Raw genomic sequence first — 13,850 nt, 5'->3', positions numbered from 1 at the left:
AACTTGTGTGGCATTAAGAAAGACAAAACCAAACCATTATCTGGCAAGAAATGTGCTAAAACCCATAACTAATAGTCAAAGTAGGTATGTTATCCACTGGAATATAAATGGTTTAAACACTGATGCTTCTAACAATAAAAGCTCCAAAATAGATGAACTGGAAATCATTCTGTCAGAATGCGCAAATTTTAGAGTTGTTTGTTTAAATGAGCACCTGTTTACTGAAGACACAATTAAACTTCTAAACAAAATAGGGAACGTCAGATTAGCAAGTAGCTTTTCCAGAAGAAACAAGTCACAAGGAGGCTCATGTATACTTCTACATAGTGATATAAATTATGAGACCAGAAACTGTTTTAATTATTTAACTTCCTCTGAATGTAAGCCTTTAGCTAAAGGGACTTCCTTCAAGCAGGTATGCCTATCAGCGTGACTTCAATCTAAAAAAGGTGAAGCTCTAACACCAACTACTACAGGAATTTTTCCATGAGTGATCAAACCACCACCCACTACACTGTCACCTATATGCTTTGCCAGACTTCCGTTCTCATACCTATAGAGATACAGGCCATGCCTAGTAAAACCCGATCTATTGATAAACCCAACTGACACCACTGAAATGTGACCCATGGCCTCTGCCATCAGCACTCTCTCCAGCTCCATGTTAACATGCCTAACAGCCGCATTAAGATGAGGCCAATAATGATGCAGAAACAGTTGCATGAAATGCACATTATTGCCACCAATTTGAATAGCTGTCTTCACCAGGTCACCACCTACATCATATTCCCTGTCCCTATCAAGTTTGTTCCCTGCTCCACCCACTATCACTACTTGATCCTCCTTCATAAAATTCCTACATAACTCCCCAAAGCTGTCAGTCACCTGAGCCAACCCTGCACTAGGCTTCGCAATGCTGGTGACCTGGTACTCACTCCCCAACACTTCCTGCAACTGCTGGCCCACACCTCTACCATGCAAACTACCTAGCGACAGAACCTTCTTCTTTCTCTTAGACTTTGCAACTGACCTAGGCCTCCTAACTGCTGAGGACTGCTGCATGTTCCCTACATCTACAGCTACAAGAGGCTCCTCTCCACTCAACTCTGATAGTTGGTCAAATCTATTGCATATACACAAAGTTTAGCTGTATGAATACCTCCTCTTCCTAGCTGCCTTCTTGCCAACTGCCAGTTCCCATTCCCCACCACCCCACCACCCTCCTCAACCTATCTAGTTCCTCCATTGCACATTATAACTATCCTGAAGAGCACAGATCCTATGCTCCTGCTCCTGTATCAACTTATTTCTACTATAGATTCTGCATTACGAGGAGAGGATCTCGCTAAAATGCCCACTGGCTTCCCCACTGCATTCTTCCCAATGTAAATACTTTGAACAAATCCCACACCATAACTCACTGCTCAAAAACCTACAACAGAACCCACACTTCTCACTCATGGTAAAATTTTACAGATACTGACAAAAAACTATACATCTACTCTACCTAAGTTCAGTTAGAGCAGTAGAACTATTTATAGAACTAAAAACAGCAGTCTCGAAATTCTCTGTCTACTACGAATGCAACTAGTTGTATTAATACTAATACACCTCAGCTAATACCAATACCAACAAAACTTTACAAAATTATTAGCTAAAACCTGACATTCAAGCAGCCACTGGAACACAACAAAATTAAAACACTGAATGAAAATTTTACTGAAATGTTTCACTAGGAACTATAAGAAACGTCAGCTGAAAACTAAACCACAAAGTTTACTAAATGACTTAAATGCACAGAAAACTCTAAACACACAGTGAGCGAATGTTTCCAAAAGTTTATTAAATCGTTATTTCGCCACAAACAGCATGAAACACCGCTGAAAACTATTAAATTTAGTAACTGTATAACAGCGCACAAATAACTTTGTCAGTACTTAGCTTTATAACTACTACAGCTGCAAACTGTATGCTGAAAAATGTAAACACACTATTATAGTCTGATATTGTTTGATTATTTGTGTATAGATTAAATGAAAAGGAGTGGCGGGGGGGGGGGGGGGGGGGGGGAGGGGGGGGGGGTAGGGTGCAGGACAATGCTCCGGGTGAGACCATTCTTTTGTTGATCCCATTCACTTACCCTGCTTACCACCATTACAAAAAACTGTCTGTTTTGTAATAGATATTCCATAATTCTTGTGACCTAACATTCCTTAAATGTATTGTAGAGTTTTTTCTTTTTTTTCCACTATCACTACCTGATCCTCCTTCATAAAATTCCCACATAACTCCCCTAAGCTGTCAGTCACCTGAGCCACTGATTTTCCAGGTGTAAATCTGGTCTGTTTGGGAATGAGCTCTTGGTCTGCAATATTTGTATACAGATGGCATATGGGTGCTACTGGAAGGTAGTTCTTAAGCTGGCTTGTGTCTTTGGAGGGTTTCACTAGTGTTACTCTGTTTGATTTCCACGTCATCTTTGGGATCTTGCAATCTGCAGCTAAGCACAGATTGGAACTGGCCATTGGAAGGTTGAAGTGACCGCAGTGGACGTTCAACAAAATCCAGTAAACATTTATAGCACTGGAATGGGCACCAGTGCTGACACAGGTGTCAGACTGGCTATATAAAAACTGCAGCAACGATCACACAACAGTGAATTGTGTTTTATTCATCTCATGACGTACATTTTCATTCCCATGCATCGAGGACCCTGGGCATACAATCTGAGGCAGTGGGTGGGGAGCACAATATTTTCTTTGTTTTTAGTATCATCTCAAATAATTCATGTCTTGTGTACAAAAATATAATAATCTCATATATGTAGAAGGATAACAGAGTTAATATTTTAAGTTTTCTAAATAATGGTCGACATGGTTCTTCGTGATTTGCAGTGCACATATTTCGAATGATTTTTTTCCTGTATTTTTAGTATCTGCACTATGTTTATCGAGTTTCTCCAAAAAACGAATAATATACCTAATAATGGATTCAAAGTAGCTTGTATATGCTACTTTTTGTGTGTCAATATGAGTTGTAGTTGATAATATTTGCATTTCAAATGCAAAGCTGCTCAGTTTGTTTGCCAGGTATTCAATGTGTGTCTGCCAGCTCAAATTTTTATCTACATTTAAACCTAAGAATTTGACTGAGTCAGTTTCTTCTATACCTTGGTTGTTGTGTACAAATTTAATCTGCTCACATTTTGACTGTTTGGTTTTGAACTGCATCACATGATTCTTAGATATGTTTAGATTCAAACCATTTAGCTGAAACCAAGTTTCTAAGGTTCCGAGGGTACTGATCACAGAATTGGGAATTTTTTCCAAATCCTGATCTTCAACTAAGACAGAAGTATCATCTGTGAACAGAACTGATGGTATAATATGCACCATTTGAAGAAACGCTAACTCTTTGCTTTCTGTTGGATAAGTAGGATTTAAGCCATTGTAGGCCCTGCCGCTAATGCCATACTTTTCATGTTTGTAAACAAGCAATGCATGGGTTACAGAATCAAATGCCTTTGTGAGGTCACAGAAAATTTCTGCCACCTTATTCCTCTTGTCTAATGATGTACTTATTTTCTCAATGAAACTGTTTACTGCATCTATGGCATTTTTCCCCTGCTGAAAACCAAATTGATTGTTTAGAATAATAGAATATTTAGAAATGAAGTTTTGGATTTGTGCACCAGCAAGTTTTTCAGGTGTTTTAGATAAGACTGGGAGAAATGAGAAAGGATGATAATTTCCCATCATCTCTCTTGATCCCTTCTTGAAAAGTGGTTTGACTTCAGCGTATTTCAGTACCTGTGGGAAACAGCCCTCTTCAAAACATTGATTTATTATTTGAGCTAGTGAGTTTGCAATTATGTTGTGTATCACTTTAATAACTTTGGTCGGTATTTCATCCCACCCTGCAGATTTTTTGTTTCTTAATGTTAGAATAGCATTTTCTACATCCTCCATGTGCATTCCAGGTGAAGTCATTCCTGATGTGGAAAGGGTCCTTTCAGATGCCATGAAGAGCATAGGGTGCAGCCAGCTGCAGGTGGTGGCACATGTCAGCACTAATGACGTGTTTCACTTTGGATCTGAGGAAATTCTCTCTGGATTCCAGCGGCTATCTGATTTGGTGAAGGCTGCCGGTCTTGCTTATGAGATGAAGGCAGAGCTCACCATCTGCAGCATCGTTGACAGAACCGACTGCGGACCTTTGGTGCAGAGCCGGGTGGAGGGTCTGAATCAGAGGCTCAGACGGTTTTGCGATCATGTTGGCTGCGGATTCCTTGACTTGCGCCATAGGATGGTGGGGTTTCAGGTTCCGCTGAATAGGTCAGGAGTTCACTACACTCAGCTGGCGGCTACACAGGTAGCGGAGGCTGTGTGGCGTGGACTGTGCGGTTTTTTAGGTTAGAAGGCCTCGCGGAAGTACGGGGTGGGCTGCAATCTCAAAGGGCGCGTGACAAATACAGGACGTGCTTGGATCAAGGACCAGTCGGAATTGTAGTTGTAAATTGTTGTAGTTGTGCTGGGAAAGTCCCTGAGCTTCAAGTGCTAATAGAAAGCACAGAAGCTGAAATCATTATAGGTACAGAAAGCTGGCTAAAGCCTGAAATAAGTTCTGCAGAAATTTTTACGAAGTCTCAGACGGTGTTCAGGAAAGATAGATTAGGCAGAATTGGTGGTGGAGTGTTTGTGTCTGTCAGTAGTGGTTTATCTCGTAGTGAAGTCGAAGTAGATACTCGGTGCGAATTGGTATGGGTGGACGTTATACTTAACAGCCGAACTAAGTTAATAATTGGCTCCTTCTACAGACCCCCAGACTCCGATGATATCGTTGCTGAACATTTCAGAGAAAATTTGAGTCTCGTAACAAATAAATACCCCACTCATACAGTTATAGTTGGTGGGAACTTCAACCTTCCCTCGATATGTTGGCAAAAATACTTGTTCAAAACCAGTGGTAGGCAGAAAACATCTTCCGAGATTGTCCTAAATGCTTTCTCCGAAAATTATTTTGAGCAGTTAGTCCACGCACCCACGCGAATTGTAAATGGTTGCGAAAATACACTTGACCTCTTAGCCACAAACAATCCAGGGCTGATAGAGAGCATCATGACTGATACAGGGATTAGTGATCACAAGGTCGTTGTAGCTAGGCTCAATACCGTTTCTTCCAAATCCACCAGAAACAAACGCAAAATAATTTTATTTAAAAAAGCGGATGAAGTGTCACTAGAAGCCTTCCTAAGAGACAACCTCCATTCCTTCCGAACTGACTATGCAAATGTAGACGAGATGTGGCTCAAATTCAAATATGTAGTAGCAACAGCAATTGAGAGATTCATACCTCATAAATTGGTAAGAGATGGAACAGATCCCCCGTGGTACACAAAACAGGTCCGAATGCTGTTGCAGAGGCAACGGAAAAAGCATGCGAAGTTCAGAAGAATGCGAAATCCCAAAGATTGGCTAAAATTTACAGACACGTGAAATTTGGCTCGGACTTCAATGCGAGGTGCCTTTATTAGGTTCCACAATGAAACATTGTCTCGAAATTTGGTAGAAAATCCGAGGAAATTCTGGTCATATGTACAGTACACAAGTGGCAAGACGCAGTCAATACCTTCGCTGCGCAGTGCCGATGGTACTGTTACTGACGACTGTGCCACTAAAGCAGTTTTCCGAAATTCCTTCACCAGGGAAGACGAATGGAATATTCCAGAATTTGAAACATGAACAGCTGCTAGCATGAGTTTCTTAGAAGTAGATACCTTAGGGGTTGCGAAGCAACTCAAATCGCTTGATACGGGTAAGTCTTCAGGTCCAGATTGTATACCGATTAGGTTCCTTTCAGATTACGCTGATACAATAGCTCCCTACTTAGCAATCATATACAGCCGCTCGCTCACCGATAGATCTGTACCTACAGATTGGAAAATTGCGCAGGTTGCACCAGTGTTTAAGAAGGGTAGTAGGAGTAATCCATCTAACTACAGACCTATATCATTGACGTTGGTTTGCAGTAGGGTTTTGGAGCATATACTGTATTCAAACATTATGAATCACCTTGAAGGGAATGATCTATTGATACATAATCAGCATGGTTTCAGAAAACATCGTTCTTGTGCAACGCAGCTAGCTCTTTATTCGCATGAAGTAATGGCCGCTATCGACAGGGGATCTCAAGTTGATTCCGTATTTCTAGATTTCCGGAAAACTTTTGACACCGTTTCTCACAAGCGACTTCTAATCAAGCTGCGGGCCTATGGGGTATTGTCTCAGTTGTGCGACTGGATTCGTGATTTCCTGTCAGGAAGGTCGCAGTTTGTAGTAGTAGACGGCAAATCATCGAGTAAAACTGAAGTAATATCAGATGTTCCCCAGGGAAGCATCCTGGGACCTCTGCTGTTCCTGATCTATATAAATGACCTGGGTGACAATCTGAGCAGTTCTCTTAGGTTGTTTGCAGATGATGCTGTACTTTACCGTCTAGTAAGGTCATCCGAAGACCAGTATCAGTTGCAAAGTGATTTAGAAAAGATTGCTGGATGGTGTGGCAGGTGGCAGTTGACACTAAATAACGAAAAGTTTAAGGTGAGCCACATGAGTTCCAAAAGAAATCCATTGGAATTCGATTACTCGATAAATAGTACAATTCTCAAGGCTGTCAATTCAACTAAGTACCTGGGTGTTAAAATTACAAACAACTTCAGTTGGAAAGGCCACATAGATAATATTGTGGTGAAGGCGAGCCAAAGGTTGCGTTTCATTGGCAGGACACTTAGAAGATGCAACAAGTCCACTAAAGAGACAGCTTATACTACACTCGTTCGTCCTCTGTTAGAATATTGCTGCGCGGTGTGGGATCCTTACCAGGTGGGATTGACGGAGGACATCAAAAGGGTGCAAAAAAGGGCAGCTCGTTTTGTATTATCACGTAATAGGGGAGAGAGTGTGGCAGATATGATACACGAACTGGGATGGAAGTCATTACAGCAAAGACGTTTTTCGTCACGGCGAGATCTATTTACGAAATTTCAGTCACCAATTCTCTCTTCTGAATGCGAAAATATTTTGTTGAGCCCCACCTACATAGGTAGGAATGATCATCAAAATAAAATAAGAGAAATCAGAGCTCTAACAGAAAGGTTTAGGTGTTCATTTTTCCTGCACGCTGTTCGGGAGTGGAATGGTAGAGAGACAGTATGACTGTGGTTCAATGAACCCTCTGCCAAGCACTTAAATGTGAATTGCGGAGTACTCATGTAGATGTAGATGTAGATTCTCCACAGAAAGTTGTAATAATTTTGTAAAGTTTTCAGAGTTTTCACCTAGGCCAAAGGAATTTATTTTGTTGTGATAATCTGTTACATCTGCAACAAACTTTGCTGCATTTATGAAGAATTCATTAAAGTACCCTGGTGTTTGAGCTGGATTTACAATAGTATTTCTTTCAATGTCAATTTTTGAAATTTCTTGGTTACAGGTTTTAACACCAAACTCAGATTTAATGACGGACCACACAGCCTTTGTCTTATTTTTATGATTTAAAATTAGCCTGTTATTTGCCAATTGTTTTGCTGCTATGACAACTCTTTGAAATATGGTTTTAGAGAGTCTAACATATTTAATGAAATCAATATATTTATTATATTTTAGTTCTCTGTGCAATTGCCTTTTCCTTACATTGGAAATTTTTATGCCGTGGGTAATCCACTTTAATTTATTTGTTATTTTATTGCTACAGAGTCTAGGTGGAAATGTTTCGTTAAAGACACCAATAAAACTATTTAGGAATTTCTCAAAGTTTTTGTCACTTGAGTTACAATGATCAACAGGCCATGTTTTCTCTTTTAGCTTCTCACTACATGTTAGCAAGTTTTCTTTACTAAAGTTCCTGCTCATATGGGTTCTCATATGTGAAATGTTCCTGTCTATCTGTGGCAGCTCAGTGAACAATGCCAAATGATCCAAAATACCTAGATCTAGATAAAATTTATAAACATCTTCATATACATAATTAGTCAGAACATTGTCAATACATGTTGCTGATTGCCCATTGTCTCTGGTTGATTCAGAGAAATATAATTTGAAATCACATTACTTTACTAAGTAAGAGAATCTTGAAGAGTGGCTACTATCACATGTCAATATTAAAATCAGCAGCTATTGCAGTTTTTTCTTTTTTGCTCTACAAAGGTCTTCTAGCATAATTTGAAGCTTAAATTAGAATAGTTCTGTAGTTGACGTCCCTGGAATTCTGTATATTGATATTATTATAACATTTGCTAGTGAGTCCACTATTGCAACAGTTCTCAAACACACAGTATTAAGTCTCTGAACAAGTTCCTGAACATGAGCTTTCCAAGACAGTTTACTATCTATCAGTTTACAATCTATCTGAACACCTAGAAATTTGAACCGTTCAGTTTCACTAATCATATGCCCATTCTGTGAAATTAAAGGTCAGGTTTTGTTGAATTGTGTGTTAGAAACTGTAAAAACTGAGTCTTACTGTGCTTTAGCGTTAGATTATTTTCTACAATCCATGGACTTAGGTCATGAACTGCACTATGTGAAACCGAGCCAATGCTGCACACAACATCCTTTACCACCAAGCTAGTGTCATCAGCAAACAGAAATATTTTAGAGTTACCATATCATTGTAAGAGCTGAAGCAATTGTGAGCTATTCCCCATATTCTGTAATGTTCCAATTTCTGGAGCAATATTTTGTGATCAATACAATCAAATGCCATAGTTAAATCAAAAAAATATGCCTAGCATTCGAAACCTTTTGTTTAACCCATCCAGTACCTTACAGAGAAAAGAGAATGTAGCATTTTCAGTTGTTAAATGACTTCTAAAGCTGAACTGTACAATTTATAGCAAATTGTGTGATATAAAATGACCATTTTTATCCTTACATACGCAGCTATTTCAGTAACTTTAGCAAACACTGATTGCATAGAAATAGGTCTAAAATCAGATGACCCTCCTCTTTTTAAAGGAGCATTCGTTTTAACTGCATACTAAAGTACACCTGAGATGCCACAGTCAGACCAACATAGCAGTATACAACATGTTGCTAATGGCAAACACCTCTTTAAAAGGATAAATACAGCTGTTTGAGATGATTATAAATGAAAAAATTTGGATACAGTAACTGTAGGTGGCTCTCTTGTATTCATCAAAGAATAGTTTTCCTTTAGAATTATCTTTCAAAACATCAGGTTTTAATAATGGTATTGTGGAGTTACTATATGTGAAGTGATTATATGTTGTGCATTACACAGCCTTACTGTCTGCATACGAATGGCTGATATGTTGGCTACTAGTAACAACGGAGGAAAAACTGGATGCATTGCTAAAGAATGGAGCTGATCCATTCAGTGCAAAGAACATTGCTCAAGTGTTTCATGCTAGAACACTTTCTCTGGCATATGCAGAGGTAACTGTACACACTTTTCTTTTTGGAACTTATGTAGCAGATATGTAATTTTAACTAAAGGACCCCTGAAAAGTCCCACCCATGAGTGTTACTAATTTTGTTACAATTTACTGTGATGTATTGTTTCATGCTGACCGTCTCATTATTTGTTTGTTTATTTGTTCTGTGAAACTCTGTTGTTTTTCCACAAATATATTAGACTGATGAGAGCAAGATGTTAAAAATGCAGTAAAAAAGTTTTTCCATAAAGAGAAATTGTTTTCCATAAGAGTGGCATTTGTAAAAGCAAAAAAATGTTTAGTATTTGCAGTACTAAAGTTACACAGCTGATAAATGAAAATATGTATGAAAGTACTGCACACATACATAATGCTGAAAATGTCAGCAGTTGTTAGGTGCAGAAATGACAAAATGCAGAGTGGCAATCTTAATACATAAAGATGTAAACAGTACATGGTAATACATTCATAGATTGTAGTACATAGTATACATACATATTATTTACTTTTCTGTTTTTCTTATTTTATTTTATTGTGAATTCCATTGATCCTGCTAGCAATGGAGTTGCAAGGATATGGAACAGGTCAGTATTTTTACAATGTTAACAATACAGCAGCACACAATACGGTTAATTCATGACAAAACTCACTGTAACACATGGTACACTAGAAGAAATAAAAACATATTACATACACTAGAATTAACACTTATGTGTACACATTCAGACTAACAATATCAAAGTATTTGAGCAACAATATAACATTTCAGCGACAAATAGTTTCATTTATGGCTAACTTGGTTGTATAACAAAAACTTGCTCCTGTGCACTAAAAAATTCACTAATTGAATAGAATGACTTTTGTGTTAGGTATTCCTTCAGTTTGCACTTGAACGTTGGTGTTTCAGGATCAAGAGTTTTGATGACACTGGGCAGAGCATTGTCAGTTTTTTATGCCTGTATAATTTACTCCTTTCTTTACGAGGGCATAGTTTGACTGATTACTATGAAAGTCCTCTTTTGACCTTGTGTTGTGACCATGATATTCACTATTGGTTTTGAAGAGAGAGTGGTTTTTATTCATGAAACATACAAGGGAATATATGTACTGAGATATCATTGTAAATACCTGTAAATTCTTAAACAGATTCCTGCATGAGTGCCTTGGTAGCACACCACTCATGATACGTACAGCTCTCATCTGAGGAATAAAAACTTTTTTTTACCAAGGGCTGGTTGCCCCAAAAGATGATTCCATAAGCCAAAAGTGCATGGAAATATCTGAAATAAGCAGCTCCTACGGCCATCTTATGTGTGGTTGATGCAGTTATGTGTAAGGCAAATGTTGCAGAATGAAGACTTTTTTCTAGATATAGGATATGGTTGGACCAATTTAGCTTGCAGTCTATGTACACACCCAGGAACTTAGCCAAGTTGACTTGCTTTATTTCTTGTTCATTACATTCTATATTTATATCCCCCAGTTCCTTATGTGCCATATGAAGTTGTACATAATGAGATTTTTTCATATTTAGAGAGAGCCGTTACAGTTAAACCATTTCAGAATGTCATCAAATACATTGTTCACAGATGTTTCATGGTTGTTCCCTGTTGGTTTGTCAACTAGAAGAGAAGTATCACCAGTGAACAGGATGAAATTGCTCACTGATATGGTGCAGTGTGGGAGGTCATTTATAAATATAAGAAACAGTAAGGGTCCCAGTACCAAGCCTCGAGGCACTCCAGTTTTGACTGTGCCCCACTTGGATATAGGTGGGATTCCACTAGTGTCAGTAATTATTACCCTTTGTTTCCTATCTGTAAGATAGGATTTAATCCATGTTCCCATTATTCCACTTAACCCATAGTAGTCTGCTTTATTTAGCAGAATTTTGTGGTTGACGCAGTCAAAAGTTTTGGATAGATCACATAGGATTCCAATTGGTACCAATTTTCTGTTAAGAGATTCAAGAATTTGATTGGAGAAAGAAAAAATAGCATCATTAATTGATAGTCCTTGCTGGAAACCAAACTGAGATTGACTGAGAATGTTATGGCTGTTGAGGTGATTAACAATTCTCCTGTGTTCCATTTTCTCAAGGACCTTTGAAAAACTTGTTAGCAGTTATATTGGGAAGTAGTTTTTTCCATCAGTTTTTCACCTTTCTTGAAAAGTGGTTTCACACAGTCACATTTTAATCTAAGTGGAACAATACCTTGTTTTAGGGATTCATTAAAAATGTGACACAAGACTGCGTTTATATAGCCATGACAGTGCTTGAGTATCTTAGTTGAACTATTATGAACCCCACAAGAGTTTTTTGTCTCCAGCTCTCAATAAGACCATCAGTCTTATTGATCTCACTAATTGTTACAGGGGTTATCTGCGTCTGACAAACTCTGACATTGTTAGCTTTATGCAGAAGTGCAATTGCATCATCCACTGAGCCTTCACAGCCAATCTTTTCTGCAGCTGTTAAAAATGTTAATGTTTATTGAAGGTATTAGCAACTTCCTCAGTATTTTTTATGACATTTCCATCCTGAATTAATGCTATGTCAGTCATGTACTCTACTTTTTTACCACTCTCCCTTTTTATAACTTTCCAGATGGTTTTTGATTTGTTGTTTGAGTTATCAATTTCAGATGTTATGTACTAGTTCTGAATTTTTTTATTACTCCTTTTAAAATATTACAGTACAATCTGTAGTCCTCCTTTTCGATGGAATCATTAGATATCCGTAGGGATTCATATAAATTTCTTTTTGTCCTACAGGAAATTCTTATCCCTTTAGTAATCCAGGGTTTCTGATTCGCAGCCTGAGGATTGTTTCTCAGCCAATGTTTCAAATAATGACACAAACTCATTAGAGAACAGATCAAATTTTTCATTAATATTCCTCTCCATAAATACATGGATCCAGTCAATCTGCTATAAGAGATGGTAGAAGAGTTCTAAGTTATCATTATTGAGTGGCCTGACAGTTTTAAAGTAGTGTTTAGGTTTATCACACAGTTTGATATTATTTACAGTAAGCAGCTGACCATCATGATCTGACAGACCATTGAGAATTTGACTTACAATAATACTGCTGCTTCTGTATCTGTCCAGGAATATATTATCAATTAGGCTCTTACAAGTACTAGTTAACTACTGAAATTAGGTTAAATGATTCCATCAGGTGTTCTAGTTCTGTTCTGCTGTTATTTATAGTTAAGAAGTTAATATTAAAATCACCTGTGATAAATAAATCCTTGCATTTGGAATATATTTGGTTCAAAAGTTGTTCCATATGGTTTAGAAAGAAACATATTATCCTGCAGGGGCCTTGTAAACTGCCAAAATTATAACTGACTTATTATTTGTAAAAATTTCAGTTCCACAGGCTTCAAAGTGAGAATCTACACTGTAAATACTTATAACTAGGGATTTATATTTTACATTAGTTTTAACATAGATTGCAGTCCCTCCTTTCTCCTTTATGTATCTACAATAGCTGACTGCTAATGAATATCCATCAATTTGAGGCATTTCAGTTCCACTTGTCATGTGGTCTTCTGTAAGACATATTACTTGTGCATGGTTTACAGATTCAGCATCAATAATGCTGAGATTTAGAAGCTCCAGTTTGTTTCTGAGACCATTGATCTTTTGGTGGAACACATAGAGTTTACTGCTACTGATATTTTTTGGAACATAGCTATGCTTTGGTAGCTTAGCATCTCCCCATAAACTTGGACTGTCTGGTAAATTATCACACCTTGGATTATCACCAGTCTTAACATTTAGCCTAAAAAAGCGTTAGGAACAGATTACAGATGTTCATCTAACGATATTGACCACTTGATTATCTCTTGAGGATTATTTCCTATTTCACTCAGCACTTTATTCACTACAAGTCATTTCCCCAGGCCATTTAGATGCAGTCCATGAGTTTTGTGGGATCGGCAGCCAATATTGTTTATATTCACTATATAAATGTTTTTAAAGTATTTAGCAATCGATTCATATTGGTCATTAGCTGCACTTTTTTCATGATTCACACATGACCATTGTGGTGGGTCACGATGATGCAGGATGTTGAGCACAACAACATTAGTATGAGTTAAGTGACTCAAACTTTCCTTTAGTTCCTGACAGGCATTTGATGTTTCATTTTTAAAGATATCATTCGTTCCTTCAGTTAGCGCAATGTAATTATTTGTGGATAACTTACCAACTTCTGCCAAGTTTTCATGTTTCCTCAATTCATTTAAACCTGCATCTGGTTTGATGAATCCCATAGTAGCAATCATTGTAGATGCCTCATTTAGTATATGAGAGGTGATTCTGCACCCATGACTGTCAGCAATAAGCATCAGTTTTCTTCTTGATTTTTCTTCCTTGGAGTTTTGAG

The 13,850-nt window shown here is 37.9% G+C and overlaps 1 pseudogene; it reads left to right on the top strand.

The window, feature by feature from the left end:
• LOC124799059 overlaps positions 1–13,850 on the top strand; it is a 162,169-nt pseudogene that overhangs the window by 104,471 nt on the left and 43,848 nt on the right.

Source organism: Schistocerca piceifrons, chromosome 5, assembly GCF_021461385.2.
Source record: "Schistocerca piceifrons isolate TAMUIC-IGC-003096 chromosome 5, iqSchPice1.1, whole genome shotgun sequence".
NCBI classification, from domain to species: domain Eukaryota; kingdom Metazoa; phylum Arthropoda; class Insecta; order Orthoptera; family Acrididae; genus Schistocerca; species Schistocerca piceifrons.
Note: the sequence above shows the minus strand (reverse complement) of the source record. Positions and strands in the feature narration are given on the sequence as shown.